Source organism: Moschus berezovskii, chromosome 25 (genome assembly GCF_049115385.1).
Source record: "Moschus berezovskii isolate FMDL1 chromosome 25, NW_MosBer_1.0, whole genome shotgun sequence".
NCBI lineage: Eukaryota > Metazoa > Chordata > Mammalia > Artiodactyla > Moschidae > Moschus > Moschus berezovskii.
Genome location: NC_142484.1, coordinates 49,036,662 through 49,055,461, shown reverse-complemented (window position 1 = coordinate 49,055,461; position 18,800 = coordinate 49,036,662). Strand labels below are relative to the sequence as shown.

Here is an 18,800-nt window from a genome sequence, read left to right as displayed (position 1 = left end):
AGGCAGTTTGGATGGGAATGATGTGACACCCTTTAGCTCAAGGGGAGAATGTGGACTCCCCTGGTGGTCCAGTTGGACCAATGCAGGGAGCACGGATTCGATCCCTGGCCCAGGAAGATCCCATGTGCCACAGGGTAACTAAGCCAATGTGCCACGACCATTGAGCCTGCATGCCACAACTCCCAATCCATGTGCTCTAGAGCCTGTGCTCCCCAACAGAAGAAGCCGCCCAAAGAGAAGCTTGTGCGCCACCACGAAGAGAAGCCCCCACTCACCGCACTAGAGAAAGCCCACCTGCAGCAACAAAGACCCCGCACAGTCAAATAAATACACAAACAACTTTTAAATGAGGGGCGTAGATGACACAGGACTAGATAATTAGAGCATCATGTTTTACTGGGCTTAATAATTGGCTCAGAGCATGTGACACAAAGGAGCCAATAACATGGGACTCAAAGGAGCCAATAAGAGCAGAGACTTCTTCCTGAAGCTGCAGATGAAGAAGTCGAGATTCTCTTCCACTGGATTTAAACCTGGGAGCATGTAACCCAACCCCACCCAGGGCCTGAGCGTAAAGGCAGAAAGTAGAACACAAAGCAGAAAGATGAAACAAGCCACATCCCGATGATGTTGCTTGGCCCTCTGAATTCAGTAGTGGTCAAAGTCAGCCTACCACCAGATATTTAGTTACATGGACCAATAGATTCTCCTTATTAAATGAAGCCTATTCAAGTTGAAGAAAGTAGGGAAAACCACTAGACCATTCAGATATGACCTAAATCAAATCCCTTATGATTATACAGTGGAAGTGAGAAATAGATTTAAGGGACTAGATCTGATAGACAGAGTGCCTGATGAACTCTGGACGGAGGTTCGTGACATTGTACAGGAGACAGGGACCAAGACCATCCCCATGGAAAAGAAATGCAAAAAAGCAAAATGGCTGTCTGAGGAGGCCTTACAAATAGCTGTGAAAAGAAGAGAGGTGAAAAGCAAAGGAGAAAAGGAAAGATACAAGCATCTGAATGCAGAGTTCCAAAGAATAGCAAGGAGAGATAAGAAAGCCTTCCTCAGTGACCAATGCAAAGAAATAGAGGAAAACAACAGAATAGGAAAAACAAGAGACCTCTTCAAGAAAATTAGAGATTCCAAGGGAACATTTCATGCAAAGATGGGCTCGATAAAGGACAGAAATGGTATGGACCTAACAGAAGCAGAAGATATTAAGAAGAGGTGGCAGGAATACACAGAAGAACTGTACAAAAAAGATCTTCACGACCTAGATAGTCACGATAACGTGATCACTGACCTAGAGCCAGACATCTTGGAATGTGAGGTCAAGTGGGCCTTAGAAAGCATCACTACTAACAAAGCTAGTGGTGGTGATGGAATTCCAGTTGAGCTATTTCAAGTCTTGAAAGATGATGCTGTGAAAGTGCTGCACTCAATATCCCAGCAAATTTGGAAAACTCAGCAGTGGCCACAGGACTGGAAGAGGTCAGTCTTCATTCCAGTCCCAAAGAAAGGCAATGCCAAAGAATGCTCAAACTACCGCACAATTGCACTCATCTCACACGCTAGTAAAGTCATGCTCAAAATTCTCCAAGCCAGGCTTCAGCAGTATGTGAACCGTGAACTCCCAGATGTTCAAGCAGGTTTTAGAAAAGGCAGAGGCACCAGAGATCAAATTGCCAACATCCGCTGGATCATGGAGAAAGCAAGAGAGTTCCAGAAAAACATCTATTTCTGCTTCATTGACTATGCCAAAGCCTTTGACTGTGTGGATCACAATAAACTGTGGAACATTCTGAAAGAGATGGGAATCCCAGACCACCTGACTTGCCTCTTGAGAAACCTGTATGCAGGTCAGGAAGCAACAGTTAGAACTGGATGTGGAACAACAGACTGGTTCCAAATAGGAAAAGGTGTACGTCAAGGTTGTATATTGTCACCCTGCTTATTTAACTTATATGCAGAGCACATCATGAGGAACGCTGGGCTGGAAGAAGCACAAGCTGGAATCAAGATTGCCGGGAGAAATATCAATAACCTCAGATATGCAGATGACACTACCCTTATGACAGAAAGTGAAGGGGAACTCAAAAGCCTCTTGATGAAAGTGAAAGAGGAGAGTGAAAAGGTTGGCTTGAAGCTCAACATTCAGAAAACAAAGATCATGGCATCTGGTCCCATCACTTCATGGGAAATAGATGGAAAAACAGTGGAAACACTGTCAGACTTTATTTTTGGGGGGCTCCAAAATCACTGCAGATGCTGATTGCAGCCATGAAATTAAGAGACGCTTGCTCCTTGGAAGGAAAGTTATGACCAATCTTGATAGTATATTAAAAAGCATAGACATTACTTTGCCAACCAAGGTCCGTCTAGTCAAAGCAATGGTTTTTCCCGTGGTCATGTATGGATGTGAGAGTTGGACTGTGAAGGAAGCTGATCGCCGAAGAATCGATGTTTTTGAACTGTGGTGTTGGAGAAGACTCTTGAGAGTCCCTTATACTGCAAGGAGATCCAACCAGTCCATTCTAGAGGAGATCAATCCTGGATGTTCATTGGAGGGACTGATGCTAAAGCTGAAGCTGCAATACTTTGGCCACCTCATGCGACGAGTTGACTCACTGGAAAAGACTCTGATGCTGGGAAAGGTTGGGGGCGGGAGGAGAAGGGGACAACCGAGAATGAGATGGCTGGATGGCATCACCGACTCTGTGGACATGAGTTTGAGTGTACTCCGGGAGTTGGTGATGGACAGGGAGGCCTGGCGTGCTGTGATTCATGGGGTCACGGAGAGTCGGACACGACTGAGCGACTGAACTGACTGACTGATTCAAGTTTGTTTATTTCTACATTTATCACTTAAACTTGGTTAGTGTATTAGTCTTCTCAAGCTGCTAGAAAAGTATCACAACAGAATTTTAAACAACAGAATTTTATTTTCTCATAGTGCTAGAGGTTAGAAGTCCAAGAGCAAGGTGCTGGCAGGTTTGATTTCTTCTGACGCCACTTAGCTGGCAAATGGCCACCTTGTCTCCATATCCTCACACAGTGTATTCATCCTTGCTGCCTCTATATGTCCAAATTTCCTCTTCTCATGAGGATGCTAGTTTTGCTGGATTAGGACCAACTCTCATGGTCTTATTTTTAACTTCATCACCTCTTTAAAGGCCCTCTCTTCTAGTAGAGTCATATTCTAAAGTACTTGGAGATTAGGGCTTCAACATATGAAATTTAGCAGATACAATCCTGCCTGTAATCACCAGGAAGAGTCAAAAGGAGACTTCAGAGCGCCAATTCTTCTGTAATGGATAAAAATATCAAATCCCCATGTTGTATTGTTGTTCAGTCACTGAGTCATGTCCTACTCTTTGCAACCCGAGGCACTGCAGCATGCTAGGCTTCCCTTCCCCTCCCAATCCCAGAGCTTGCTCAAACTCATGTCCATTGAGTCAGTGATGCTATCCAACCATCTCATCCTCTGTCACCCTCTTCTCCTCCTGCCCTCAATCTTTCCCAGCATCAGGGTTTTTTCCAATGAGTCAGCTCTACTGTATACCTGAAACTAATATAATATTGTAGGTCAAGTATACTTCAGAAAAAAAGAGTTCAGAAAAACAAACAAGAAAATTGTCAAAGGAATTATATGAAAGGATTTACCAGAGATGAAAGATAAGCATTCTATAAAAAAAAGGGTCCATCAATTCTGCAGCACAATGGAAACAGATTCTCATCTAGACCCTCTATTGTGAAATTTCAAAATGGTAAAGAAAAAGACCCTGTGAGATGTTAGAGTGAAATTATAGGTCACCCACAAAGGAACAAAAATGAAACTGGCATCAGGCTTCTCAGCAACACTGGGAATTAGAAGACAGTGGAGAGGGAAGGGACACAGTTTTACCTAAGGCTGATTCATGTTGATGTTTGGCAGAAACTAAGACAATATTGTATCGGAGAAGGCAATGGCAAGCCACTCCAGTACTCTTGCCTGGAAAATCCCATGGATGGAGGAGCCTGGTAGGCTGCAGTCCGTGGGGTCGCTAAGGGTCGGACACGACTGAGCGACTTCACTTTCACTTTTCACTTTCACACATTGGAGAAGGAAATGGCAACCCACTGCAGTGTTCTTGCCTGGAGAATCCCAGGGATGGGGGAGCCTGGTGGGTTTCCATCATGGGGTCACACAGAGTCAGATACGACTGAAGTGACTTAGCAGCTTAGCAGCAACACAATATTGTAGAGAAATTATCTTTCAATTAACAGTAAATAAATTTCATTATAAAAAACCACACACTAAACACACATATAAAGAAAATTTCATCATACAGAATTGAAAATGGAAAAAAAGACAGTGGAATAATGCCTTCAAAGTTCTAGGGAAAAATACATTTTTAATACTGAATTCTCTACCCAGACTTCTCTATCACTTCTGTTGAGGGCAGAATAAAAACATTTCTAGGCATTCAAAGCCCAAAATTTATTTTCAATATGCCTTTCTGGGAAAGCTGTTGAGGATATGCTCCAGCAAAACAAGAGTAAACCAAGAACATGCGGGCTCCAAATAACCAAAGCAGTGAGGAAGTCCCAGAGTGATGGCCATGCAGCATCTAGGGAGCAGTCAGCAGAGGAGGGAGGCTATTTAATAGAATGCCTACTCAGATTAAGTACTTGGGACTAAATTAAGGATATAATAAAAGCAAACAATTCCAGAAAAAGAAAGGAATTAAAGACTCTCCATAAAACCTAAAACATTCTATAAGAGAGAAAATATAATGGGGTACAGAACTAAGCAGTTAAGATGATCTTCAGTTCTTAAACTTAACCCATGTACAAAGCACAGGTGCAGCCATGGCTCTGATGCAGAATACAAATGTCAATCTTGACAACGTGAAAGTTCAAATGACAGAAGTTGAGAGAGGAAGACAGAAAGGAGAACTGAAAGCAAGGGTCGAGATGCCCTAAAATGTCTCATTTTCTAAGCAGGGGAGTCAAAAGATGTCTACAGCCAAATAAGAAACAAAGTGATAAGTTTATGACAAAGTTTCAAAGGAAATTATAAAAGGACTGGAATAGTGGACTTCCCTGGTGGATAAGAATCTGCCTCCCCATGCAGGGGATGCAGGTTCCATCCCCGGTCAGGGAACTAAAATCCTACAAGCTATGGGGTAACTAAGCCCATGAGCCACAACTAGAGAATGCCCTTACACCTCAGCGAACATCCCGTTAGCCACAACGAAGACCCAGCACAGTCAAAGTAAATAAATAAACTTTTTTTTAAAAAAAGAACTGGAATAGTGACATAGCTAAATTAAAAGGTTGAGGGAAGAGAGATGGAGGATGATAAAATCTTTAATAGGTCAATGGCAAAAATTCAATAACTATTTTCTAAAATTAGTGAATCAAAAAGCAAGACTATAAATGCTTTATTTAGAGAAATGGAAAGTAATTCCAAAAGAAAGAGCAAAAGGATTAGAAGTGGCTGCCCTAGGGAAAAGGACAGGAGTTCAGAAGAGACGAGGCAAGAGACTGTGGTTTTATTAGCAGAGTTCTATACCATTTCATTTATTAACCAAGGTCAGTTATCTTATAAATTTATCCTAAAATTTTTAAAGTTTCCCGTGGGATCACTGCCAAATTGCTTTTAGGCCCTTGCTTCATGTACAGATCCTAATTCCCATGGCCAGTGGCCAGGTCCTAGCGCCAGAAAGTCCTTGGGCTCAACTCCCTGTCTTTTCATCCACCTTGCTGTGAACACCATAAGTAATTTAGCTTCCATGGTCTTCCATAGGTCAAGGGCCTTTAATAGCATTTTGGGTTTATATATTGCCTTTCATCTGAGGACTGCGGTGCATGTTACAACACTATCTCACTATGCTCCCGTGGAGCAGGTGGGAGGCAGATGCTATTAATCCCCTTATATATATGGGAAAACTGAGGCGCAATGTACTCTCATAACCAACCTGTTGGGTTTGTTCTGTCACTCATAATTAAGGGGGTACCTGCTGAGCCTCAGGACCCTTATAAGGGGCTCTAGGAGATTTAACCTGGTTTTTGGCTTTTTTTTTTTTAAGTCCTGTAAAGGATTATTTCTGTAGACACTAGTGAGAGGGCTTAATTATGGGCTTCATCTGTTCCCTCTTTTGGCTGAGTGATCTGGGGCCAATGAAGGGTGGAGCCATGGAAAGTAAGGAGTTAAGTCAAGAAGTTAAGAAGGAAAGAGAGGATAAGGAAGGAGAAAGGAAGATCTAGTTAATTGCAGGTAGTGGTACCATTCACTAGGTAGATCAGAAAGAATTTATAGCCCCCCGTTCCCAGTAGGTTTTTAGCTCAATGCTTGATACCAGTGAGAATTCAAAGACTAGAACTAGTGTTCATCGATCAGTAGTTTGTAATTTGCTTGGATTCATAAGAAATATGCGTATTGAAAAAGATGGAAACCATGCTGCACTGGAAGATAGAATCAGAACAGTAAGTGAAATAAGCTGTCAGGGGAGAGTAAGGTGAGCCAGGGCTCAGCAGTCATTTTTTTTTTCGTCTTGAATTTCTTTTCTGAGCATCCATTGTAGACCAGGTGCTGTGATATAGGCTGAATATGTAGTATCTAGTTCCTGCTTTCATGGGTTCACATGATTGGCAGGAGTGTGTGGTGGGAAGGGGTGGTCAGAAAAGCCTCCCCCGGAAAGTAGTATCTATAAACTGAGACCCAAATAAAGATTGAATGTGGTGTCTGTGAAGTGGGCAGAGAGCTTTTGGGTCGGGGGAGGGCACACTCGGCAGGGGAGGGCAGGGAAGAAAGGCGTCAGGGAGAAAGAAGGGCTTGGGCTTGAAGTTAAGAATCTTTCCCGAGGTTACCCAGCTTTCTCCTCTTAGGCCAGGACTCTTCCCTTCACTGATACTCTTTTGCCTAATTAAGCTTTTAAGAAAATATTCCTGCTCCATCTCCAAATCAATCTTTCTCTATTTTTGCCTACCTTGAACAATGGCATCAAGAGAGTGGATTACGAATTAAGAATTATTAAGAATATGTTCTTGCTTGTGTGACTTCACTTCATTGCCCACAATCATATCCATCACCACAAAGTTACATCCTGAATCTGACAAGGGACACCAAGGTTGGATCAAGGATTTATTTGCAAGATGATTGACATTATTACTATTAATAATAAAATTTTTATTAATAAATATTTTATTACTATAACATTATCAAAATCAGCATAAATACTTATACTACAATCATTACTAATAGTTGTAAATTTAATTGTTTCATAAGAATCCTGAAGGGTTCTTGGATTTGCCCATGAGCTTGGGCTTCCCTGTTGGCTTAGCTAGTAAAGAGTCCGCCTGCAATGTGAGAGGCCCAGTTTCGATCCCTGGGTTGGGAAGATCCCCTGGAGAAGGGAACGGCTTCCCACTCCAGCATTCTGGCTTGGAGAATTCCATGGACTCCAGTATTCTGGCCTGGAGAATTCCATGTACTGTATAGTCCAGTCCATGGGGTCACAAAGAGTCAGATATGACTGAATGACCTTCACTTTCTTAGGAGACAGGCATGTAGTGTCCCAGGGAAAATTTTTTTTTTTAGTTAAATTAAAAGCTGAATAAGAGAATCTATACTCCACTGTTTTGTTCTTTCAGGTCCTTCCTCACTGGTGTTCTATGCTCGAATGAGGTCTAAGCTGCCTCTAAAGGTCATGCTTTCGTGCTCAGCCATGTCTGACTCTTTGCAGCCACAGGACTATAGCTCACCAAGCTTTTCTGTCCATAGGGTGATCCAGGCAAGAAGACTAGAGAGGGTTGCTGTGTCCTCCTCCAGAGGATCTTCCTGATCCAGGGATCAAACCTGAGTCTCCTGAATCTCCTGCATTGGCAAGCAGATTCTTTACCACTGAGTCACCTGGGAAACCCGTATTTGGTTACAGAAGAGTTGTTCATATTTACCAAGAAATCTGGTCTGATCTGTCCTTTGGAGGGACACACAGTAGCCATGAGTAGGCTATTAGACTCTTGGGTGCCTTCTAAAATACTGGACTCCATTATTCTGGCTTGGAGAATTCCATGTACTGTAGAGTCCAGTCCATGGGGTCACAAAGAGTCAGACGTGACTGAATGACTTTCACTTTCTTAGGAGACAGGCATGTAGTATCCCTTCTAAAACCCTAAAAAAGGTGAAGTTCCGTCCAAATTTCTCTCACCTGATCTTTGAAAAAGGAGTTCAAATAAATTTTTGTTTTCTTAACTAATTTTTGTTGGAGTATAGTTGATTTTAAATGTTGCGTTAGTTTCAGTATGTAGCAAAGAGAATTAGCTATCTACATACATACAGCCACTCTTTTTAAGATTCTTTTCCCATGTAGGTCACTACAGAGTATAGCCTGTGCTTATACAGCAGGTTCTTGTTAGTTTTCTATCTTATATAGACTAGTGTGCATACGTCAGTCTTAGTCTCCCAACTTATCCCCCCCACTTTTAATCATAAATTTGTTTTCTACATTGACTCTATTTCTGTTTTATAAATAAGATTGTTCATATAATTTTTTTTAGATTGCAGCATCATTTACAAAGACCAGGATAGAATCAACCTGAATGCCCACTGATGGACGAATGGATAAAGAAGATATGATGCATATATATGGTGGAATATTACTCAGCCATAAAAAAGAGAGAAATAATGCCATTTGCAGCAACATGGATAGACCTAGAGATGGTCATACTAAGTCAGATAGAGAAAGACAAATATCATATGATATCACTTCTATGTGGAATCTAAAATAAAATTTTTAAATACCCATGAAAGCTATTCAGTAACTTCAGTAGAGAGGCTGAGGTGATGAGACTACCATGCTTGAATCAGAGGAGCAGGAAATTACAAATGGACATTAAACTTTAGGCAAAGTCATGGAACCTCAGAGCTCTGAGAGAAATCAAAATCCAGTTTTGATTGGATTGCCCACTTGATTTTCCATTCCTTCCCACCAAGAGAACATGCCAGTCTCCCATAACCTGACTGAGGCCTGTGAGTCCAAGTGGGTGATCAAAGTAGACAAGTCAGCTGTTTGTGGGATAAACTGGAGAGGAAGTTTCTATTGTCCTTTTAAAAAATAAATGAATACATAAATAAGAAAAGGCCTTGTATGTATACTCTTCATTTCCTGTTTAATAATTATCCAGTTTATTAAGACATATGAATCATACATGTGCAGTTTGTGCTTTAAAATACTGAGTGATAACTACTAAAAGAAAAATCATCATTAATTCTGAAGTTGTTTTTGATATTGCGTCTGCAGTGTCAATTCTGAAGACAAGCAGACAGGACTGCTCTTTAATCATGAAGGATTGTACCTGTTTGTCTCTGCCCACTCCTGGAAGGTCCTTCTAAAAATGCAGAAAAATAAGTGAAAAGGACAGAATAGGAGATGAGATCACAGAGCAGGAAATGCCAATGTATTTTGGGAAGATGAAAAGCAGGGGCAAGTGTGGTGCCTAAGTTTGTCAGAAGGGAGAAAGCTGAATTCTAAATATCTGCAGAGGACACCAACATGAATCCCATGGAATCCAGCCCTACAATCTAGAAAGGAGTTACCTGGTTTGGAAGATAGGGGTGGAGGATAAACTGAAAAAAATCTTGTGGTCCAAGCATCCATCTAGGATCTCTGCATCCAGCCAGCAGACGATTAAAAAAAAAAAAGAGGATGGAGACTCACACATGAGAAGTTATCCTGGGCCAGGTCCAAAAGTACCACACATCACAACAGCCTGTGTTCCACTGGCCAGAATGTAAACACACGGCCACACCTTCCCGCAAGGGAAACTGGGAAATGTAGGCTCGCTCTGTGTCCAGGAGGAAAAGTTTTTGGTGATCCTATAGCAGTTCCTGCCACAGGCTAAATTCTAATTGATAGAGCAATGGATAATGTTCAAGCAAGGAACTTTACCAATTTCATTTCAGTTATACTTTCTCAGTGCTATTATGGGTGCTCTCTGAACACTAGATCCTTTGGTAAAAGGATAAACCACAACTCACCCAAGGTTTACTCTGTATATTTAACAATAAAGTTGTATAGTGTTTACCCTGTGCCAGGCATGTTTTTAAGTGTATAACAGAGATAAGGGAAAGATTTCACTGCTGTAGATATCAACACAAACACAAACATAAGCATAGCTCTAACCGAGTTCTGTACAGAGTTCTCTCATTATTTCCATTTTATGTTTATATACATAAAATTACTTAATCCTCACAGCAACATTGTGAGAGAGATGTAATTATCCCCATTTTACAGAGGAGAAAACTGAGACCTGGACAGGTAATCAGGTAACTGGCCCTGATCACTCAGCAACTAAGTGGCAGAGCTGAGATGAGAAGTCAGCTGATCTGGTTCCAAAGTCTGTTCCCTGGTGTAATATGAGTGGATAGCATTTACTGAGCATTTAATCTGCATCAGGTACCATCACATGATATTTTGTGACTGGTACCTTTCTATTGATGAACAGGGATTTGCATATTGATGAACAGGTACCTTGAATCCTCACCATAACCGTACAAGATATGAGCATTATAATAATGTTATTGTGATGCTCCCCATTTTGGAGACAAGGAAACTGAAACACAGTAAAAGGTAAGTAACTTATCCAAACGCATACAGCTAATTAAGTGACCAAGCAAGGCTATCAATGCCCAAAGGCTTTGTGCTATGCAACAGTGTAAGACATGAACACTGGACTTCTCTAGTCATACAGTGGATAAGAATCCGCCTGCCAGTGTAGGGGACACAAGTTCAACCGCTGGTCTGGGAAGATTCCACAAGCCACGAAGCAACTAAGCCCGTGTACTGCAAACACTGAGCCCGCACTCTAGGGCCCATGAGCTGCAACCAATGAGCCGTGCGCATTACTAAGCCCGCCTGCTGCAACCACTGAAGCCCACACACCTGAGGCCTGCGCTCCTGAGGTCTGCGCTCCTGAGGCCTGCACTCCCCGACCAGAGAAGCCACTGCAGTGAGAAGCCCTCACGCCACAGTGGGAGAAAGCCCACGCGCAGCAACAAGACCCAGCACAGTCAAAAATAAATATTATTTTTAAAAAACAGACATGAACATCGTGAGAAACGTAGCAGAGAATCAACAGGGCCTGGGAGGAGAAGAAGCTTGGACTGGACCCCAGGGAAACCACTTCTTTGGCTGTGCGTTTAGACTGTATCTTTAGAGGGATGGAACTGGAAACGTGGGAGAACTCTGTATAGAACTCCGAGCTATGGGTCCATCTGTGTTTGCGCTAAGAATTACAGGAGTGAAGCCTTTCTTTTATCTCTGTGAGGTCCCTCTTGGCATTGCGACCAGTATCTGGACAGAGAGAAATGGGCCACTGCAGTCAGGGTTCTGGTGACCAGAGAGGCAGATGCAATGAGCACATCGCCCCATGACGTACTAACTTGTCCAGTGTTTGTGAGCGTGCCTCGGGTTCCACGGCCACACGGGAGCATGTGAGTGTGTGGAAAATACTCATCAGCAAATGAAACAATGACACACACTCAAGTTAGAGTTCTACCCAGCCATCTATTAGTTAATTGTAAGACCTTAGGCAATTTTTTAATTCTCTCTGAAGCTCAGGTTTCTCCTTGGTAAAATAATGCTTCTCTCACAGGGTCGCTATATTAAATGTACATGAAACTTCTTTATAAATCAGAAGCTGATTCAAGAATGTAAGTTAGTGCATATATATGTATATATTTGTTGTTCGGTCACTAAGTCGTGTCCGACTCTCTGTGCCCTATGAACTGCAGCACACCAGGCTTCCAGATTTGAGGCCTGAACTTTCCTGGTGGCTCAGATGGTAAAGAGTTTGCCTGTAATGCGGGAGACCCAGGTTTGATCCCTGGGTCAGGAAGATCCCCTGAAGGAGGGCATGGCAGCCCACTCCAGTATTCCTGCCTGGAGAATCCCATAGACAGAGGAGCCTGGCGTGCTACAGCCCATGGGGTTACAAAGAATCGGACACAACTGAGCGCCTAACACTTTGAGGACTACCCTCCCCATGGAAGGCAGCACGTCTGGACACTCTACAAGGGACGAGCAGCGCAGGGAGGCCTGAGGGCCCAGAATCAGTGCTGGTGGAACAGCCCAAGATCAGAAGGTCACCTCATACCATAAGAGCACACAATGAGAACTATGAACTCTCTCTCTGTTCCCTGCCCTTGGGAAAGCTGGTTCTTCTTTGATCCTGTTTTCTCACCTGAATAATAAGGAAAAAATAAAACCATCCTGACAGTCCCCTGGCACTGCCAGAAAGCCAGTGTAGGCACCGCACAGCAAAGCACTTGGCTGCCCAGGTAAGTTACCAACTAGGCCTTGGGAGCCAGGTGTCTGAGCAGGGAATCACTTGGTTTTTCAGCACCCTGGGGGTCGCTGTGTAGAAAACATTAAACTTGGTAGATGATCACAGAGAAATGAGCTGTCACGGCGGCAAGGGGTGGCAGAAAGGCCAGAGACAAGAGGGCTTTCTCCCTCGGCCATGCCATGCACTGCCTGGGAAAGCGCGGATGGACTGGGGCCAAAGCTGTTTTGGGCTCATCCCACTGGGCGACTGGGTAACCAGATTCCCGGCACCGAGGCCCACGTGGTTACACTTCCTCCGTATCGTGCTGTGTCAATATCACAGCTCCGGGGTCCGGAGGAATGGGTGAGAAGTGGGGAGAAGGCCCCCTTGACTGTCTGTTTCCTTTCCTTGGCGGTCTGGGGGACCAAATACGGCTAGAAAACCGAAGCACAGCCAGCGCCCCCCAACCCTCCCCGCCGCTCATCTGAGTGAGCAGCAGTTAGCTGACAGCTGGGGTCTGCGGCAGGGCAGCTGGACAGCGAAGAGCTGGCGAGGCCAGGACCCCCGCTGGCCTTCTCCCACGCGTCCACGCAGGGCTGGCGGCCTCCCTGCCCGCCCACGTCCCGCACCCTCCTCCCTCTCAGTGGAAACACAGGGGCCAGGGAAGCCCTTCAGAGGTTGTCAGGGGTGACCCAGGGAGAGGAGCCCCGCGCAGAAAGTGCAAATGCCCTGGTGGCGGGTGGCTGCACCCTTCCCCTGGGGCACCTGCAGCAGAGATAGGGCTGACTCTTACTGGGGGATCTGAGCCGTTTTGCCCAGACTAGGGGAGAGGAGAGAGAGCTGGGGTCAGACAGAAGGAGGGGAACCCTCTGCATCTTGGTGCTGAGGGGCTGCAGAAGGGCGTGGAAAGGCCTTCCGGCTCTAAAGAGACTAGAGGCTTCCTCACAGGGCCTTCAGGGAAGAGGAGGTGAGGACTGGGATTAAACGCATCAACTCTGGGGCCTGGGACTTACTGCGGTCCAGCATCTGACAAGTGTTCATGTCGTGCTTCCTGAAAGTTGGAAGGATCCAGAGCTCACCCAAAAACTGCCAGCAGCTGAGCTAGAAGATTCTCTGGAGCCCCAGCACTGCTGCAGGCCTGGCCAGCCCAGGGTGCCTAGCCCGGGGGTAAGCGGCCACCATGCCGGTGCCCAACCCCCACTGAACGGTTACTGGGCAAACGGCTATGTTGTATGTTTCTGCTGGAGATCGTCGGATCTCTAATCTGCAGGATCTCCAATCTGCAAGATTGGTGTAGAGAGCCAGTCCCCATAGCCTGGAGCTACCTGCGTACATGCTATGTCACTTCCATCATGTCAGACTCTGCGACCCCATGGTCACAGACCATGTAGGCTGCCAGGCTCCTCTGTCCATGGGATTTCCCAGGCAAAAATACTGGAGTGGGTTGCCATGTCCTCCTACAGGGGATCTTCCCAACCCAGGGATCAAACCCACATCTCTTACGTCTCCTGTATGGACAGGCGGGTTCTTCACCACTAGTGCCACCTGGGAAGCCCTTGGAGCTGCACAGCTGGTGTAAAAACTCAGTGTGACAACCTTGCTGTCCAAACTCAAACTTAGGGTGTCGTTGTCTGGCACATACAAATATGATGCTATGGGGAGCATGAAGCAGATTATCTGATGTGAAGTCTGTGGTCAAAGAACTCAAGGGCTTCTGACTGTCCCACCTGCTGAGGCCACAAGCTATGGGGACCAACAGACTCGGAAGATGAGCTGCCCCGTTACCAGTTCTTGGGTTTCTCTGAGCCTCAGAATGTCCAGCAGCAAATGAATAACAAATAAATAGGTATGATCATGATGTTTTCTGTCACTAGGCTATTGAAGGATCAAGTGAGGTAATGCCTATGAACAGGACTGCAATGATTTTGTTGTGATTTCCAACTACCTAGCAGTAAAACCTTGAACAAGTAAATTCAACTCCCTAGGGCTCTGCTGCCTAGAAAAGGAAGAGACTAAATTTCCAATAGTTCTTAGAAGTTCTAACATTCTCAGCCCAAGAGAATGATTGACTTCTTGCAGTTTTAATTAAGTGCTGTCAACTGAAAAAAAATGTACAACTTAAAATTTGAGTGTCATGTTTTATTTGGTGGACAAAACTGAGGACTTAAGCCCAAGACACAGCTTCTCAGATAACTCAGACAGACTGTTCCAAAGAGGCAAGGAAAGGATCCAGGATGTATAGCAGTTTTTGCAACGTAGACCAGGTGCCAAGTTGCTTTAGTCGTGTCTGACTCTTTGTGACCCCCATGAACTGTAGCCCAGCAGGCTCCTCTGTCCACGGGATTCTCTGTCCACGGGAGTGTGTTGCCATGCCCTCCTCCAGGGGATCTTCCTGACCCAGGGATTGAACCTATGTCTCCTGCATTGGCAGGTGGATTCTGTACCACTGAACCACTTGGGAAATCAGAACATCAAAAGATTACTGTTAATGAAAGAAAACTAGGCATCTTAAGTTAAGGGATTTAGCTTTTTCTATGCATGGGAAGAAGCAAAGTCTGGACTCACTGAATTCATTCCTTTGATAGGCACCTCAGCTATCTGGGGTCAGTATCCTACACTTCTCCTTTTGAGTGTCCTCAGAGTATATCGTCAGGAGTGGCTGCAGTGGCTGACTGCCGATGGAGAGTACACCCTGCCTCCATTCTGAGTTCCCTGAGGGCTCGCTGTCAGGGCGGCTCTAACATGATGGCTTGAAGGCCGAGGCTTCCTTTGTTTACTGATAAAGCATTTGCAGTCATGCCAACCTTGGGTGCTGCATGGTCATCCTGGCCAAAAGTGGCCAGTCTCAACCCCTTCTCCTCATCCAAAGAAGATCTGCAGTTTCCCTGCAGTCAACCCTGGAGAGTGAGTATAACTGTATTCATTACTGTAAGAGCTGGGACAACCAGGTGTCCAGGAGCAATGGGGGCTGTTGGCTTTGCCTCCTTTTACAGGCTGTAGGAAGGCTCACCAGCCTTGAATTCCCAGTTCCTAATCACCTGCCCTAGCTGGGAACAGCTAGAAGTGGACAAGAGCAGACCTACATTTGAGGATCAGCATTGCCGTTTACAGGCTGGGAGAGCCTGCGATCCTGTTTAACTTCTACACGCCGGTTTCCTGTCAGAGTCATGGAGTAACTGTTACATCATGGGGATGTTTGAAATGACATCTACGATGTGTCTGAACAAGTGGCAGCAGTCGCGTGTGTGTTATTTTTGCTCAGGATACAGCGCAGTTTTCCTGTAAGTGTTAAAAAAAATTTTATTATCACCTCTCTTAGTGATCATAATGGGAATGAGGTTAGCAGTTTCAGTCTCCTTCATCCAAACCGAGGAGCCAGAGGCAGTTCCCCCCATTCAGGCATCAACCTTCTGCGGCCCTGAAATTGGATATCAAATAGAAATGAGAACCCAAGCAGCATTATACTTGCCTAAACTCTTCTGGGGGAACAGGAAGCTCAGGTTGGATATCTCTCAGTTTTGTGCCCCAAAAGGACCTGGCTCTGCTGATTGCTCCAGGTCCCTCATCTGCTCCTCCCTCCTCCCCACCTCTCCTCCCCCCTCTCCCCCGCTTTCCTCCTCCCTCCCTCTCCTCCTCTCCCTCCCCTCCCCCCTGGGGGGGGGAAGCATTATTCACAGCATGAGGTCTCCTGTCTGGCAGCCAGGTAGTGACTGAGCTGCTACTCAGGAGTCAGTAAACAATCTCAGGGTGAATCTGAGTGAAGAACGGGCACAAAGGGAAAGTGCCATCTTAACAAAACAGGAACCCCTTCCTGAGCCACAGAGGGACGTCCTGGCACGAGTCTCAGCAGTCTTCACCCAGCGAAGGAGAGCCTGAACTTCCTCCAGTCCCATTTCTGCTCAGCAGGAAAAAAAAAAAAGCATCATTACGCAGAGGAAAAATCAAGATGCAAAAGCTTTCCTCTTTCCTTGCGCCTCCATCGTGGCTTCTCAGAAACCGCCAGGCTCCGCAACCTCAGTTGACAGCGACCATCAGAGAGGAAATCTCTACATAAATAAAATGAGAGGCCAAGATGATCCAGAGCTCCCTTAGTTCTTCTTTTCCAGCTCCCACACATGGACAGCCTTGTGTGAGAACACTTTGAAAATATTATTTTCATACACTCTACAATCTCATAAGGTGAGTGCCATTGTCAGTCCCATTTTACAGGCAAAGAAATTGAGGCGAGAGATGTAAAACAGCTTACCCAGGGCCACACAGCCGCCAAGTGACGAAGCCAGGGCTTGGATCGGGATGTAGTTCATAATCACATGGGGAGTTCCTCTGAGAGTGGATGAAAGGAACTGAACAGGATAATAACAAGTTCCTAAACATTACATGCTAAAGCTGAAACTCCAATACTTTGGCCACCTCATGCTACGAGCTGACTCACTGGAAAAGACTCTGATGCTGGGAGGGATTGGGGGCGAGAGGAGAAGGGGACGACAGAGAATGAGATGGCTGGATGGCATCACCGACTCGATGGACATGAGTTTGAGTGAACTCCGGGAGTTGGTGATAGACAGGGAGGCCTGGCGTGCTGTGATTCATGGGGTCGCAAAGAGTCAGACACGACTGAGCGACTGAACTGAACTGAATTGAACTGAAACATCACCTAGGCTTCCCAGGTGGCTCAGTGGTAAAGAATCTGCAGGTTCCATCCCTGGGTCGGGAAGATCCCCTGAAGGAGGGCATGGCAGCCCACCCCAGTATTCTTGCCGGGAAAACCTCATGGACGGAGAAGCCTGGTAGGCAGCAGTCCAGGGAGCCACAAAGAGTCAGACACGATCTACTGGGCACACATGCATGCAAACATTACCTTAACTACCCCAATCCTTTAAAGAAAGCCTATTGAACATCTCCTAGAGCCAGGTGCTTTCACAGTGATTTTACTTCCTTTAGTCCAAGCGCCACCACCTGTAAGGTCAATGTTTTCTCTGTTTTACGAAAAAGGCTCCCCAGTTGCCCCGCCCACCGGGGACAGCCGGGGCAGCAGGACAGTGGGACAGCGGCTGGGGCAGGCAGCATCCTGGCGTGGGTTGTTTCTCTGTCCCTTCCGGGGAGGCTTCACCATGTGCTCGGAGACGGGCTCAGGTGCACAGCCCTGCTGCACTCGGCCTGGGCTACCGCAGCCATCGCCACCCGCCTGCGGTACTTTCCCAACAGGCGGGTGCCAGCCCGCCAAGATCACAGACTTGGTCTGGTTTCTCCATGGCTTTTTGGAGCTGGACTCTTGGTAAGAATGAGGTTTACCTACCTTACCTCCTCCAGAAGAAGGATGTTCCTGAACAACCTTCAAATCACAGAGCAGTTCATCTCCTCTTGGGGCCACCTGCCCTGGGCCCCTGGGCATGGCCAACTGCCCGCCTCTGTGCCCACAACATCTGAGACATAAACGCCCTTCTCACTGGCTCATCCTACTGCAAACGTCTCTGTATGCGCCTGCCTCCCCCTTTCGCTGTGAGCTCCTTAAGAACACAGCCCAAGTCTCCTTCACCTTTGCCTCTAAAGCAGCGGTCCCCAACCTATTTGGCATCAAGGGCCGGTTTTGTAGAAGACAGTTTTTCCACAGGCTAGGGACAGGCAAGGGGATGGTTTGGGGATGATTCAAGAGCTTTACTTTTACTGTGTACTTTATTCCTATTGTTATTACATCAGCTCCAGCTCAGATCATCAGGCATTAGATCCCAGAGGTGGGGGACCCCTGCTCTAATGTACCTACCTAGCAAAGTGCTGGCTTAGACCAGAGCTTATTATGTGATGGTTATGAAAGACGTTTCACAAAAAGCACGAAGCAGAGCATTTGTCAGGTTCATCAGGTTTCAAGAGAGTCATCTCAGAAAATAAACTGTGTAGCTCCCATCAAAGCTTCCTAGGCTAGATTATGGGGTTGGCAAACTTCCTCTGAGGAAGGCCAGACAGTGATTATTTCCAGTTTTGCAGGCCACATAGTCTCTTGTTTCAAATACTCAACTCTGCCACCATAGGGCGAAAAGCATCTATTGATAATATGTAAACAAATGGGAGGAGCTGAGTTCCAGTAAAACTATTTATTAAAACAAGCAACCTGCTGGATTTAACCTACAAGTTGTAATTAGTTGCCCCCTGAGGTAAATATTGAGTGTTTTTCCTTCCTCTCCACCTGTATTTTCATCTGGCTCCTCCTCTCCCAGGCATTCAGGGTCCCTTAGAGAAAGATTATATGTTGATGTAAGATCCCAGTGGTTAAGACTCTGCACTTCCAATGCAAGGGTCACGGGTTCAATCCCTGGTTGTGGAACTAAGATGCCACATGCTGTGTGGTGTGACCCCCCACCCCCTAAATAATGCCAAAACCAGTACTGGGCAGTGAGCTCAGCAAATGGAAGGATGAATGTTTGAAGGAGAAAGAACCCTCAGAAAAAGGTGACCACCTCCCTTCCTGTTTCTCCTCTGCACACAGT

The 18,800-nt window shown here is 45.6% G+C and overlaps 1 long non-coding RNA gene across 1 annotated transcript; it reads right to left on the bottom strand.

Moving 5' to 3' along the window:
* Positions 1-14,926: 14,926 nt before the first annotated feature.
* Positions 14,927-16,662, bottom strand: LOC148773927 (uncharacterized). The gene is made up of 3 exons (XR_016036327.1): positions 16,565-16,662; positions 16,248-16,364; positions 14,927-15,736 (listed from the first exon to the last, which is right to left on the bottom strand). It is a non-coding gene; the product is annotated as an uncharacterized LOC148773927 (long non-coding RNA).
* Between the last annotated feature and the right edge of the window lie 2,138 nt (positions 16,663-18,800).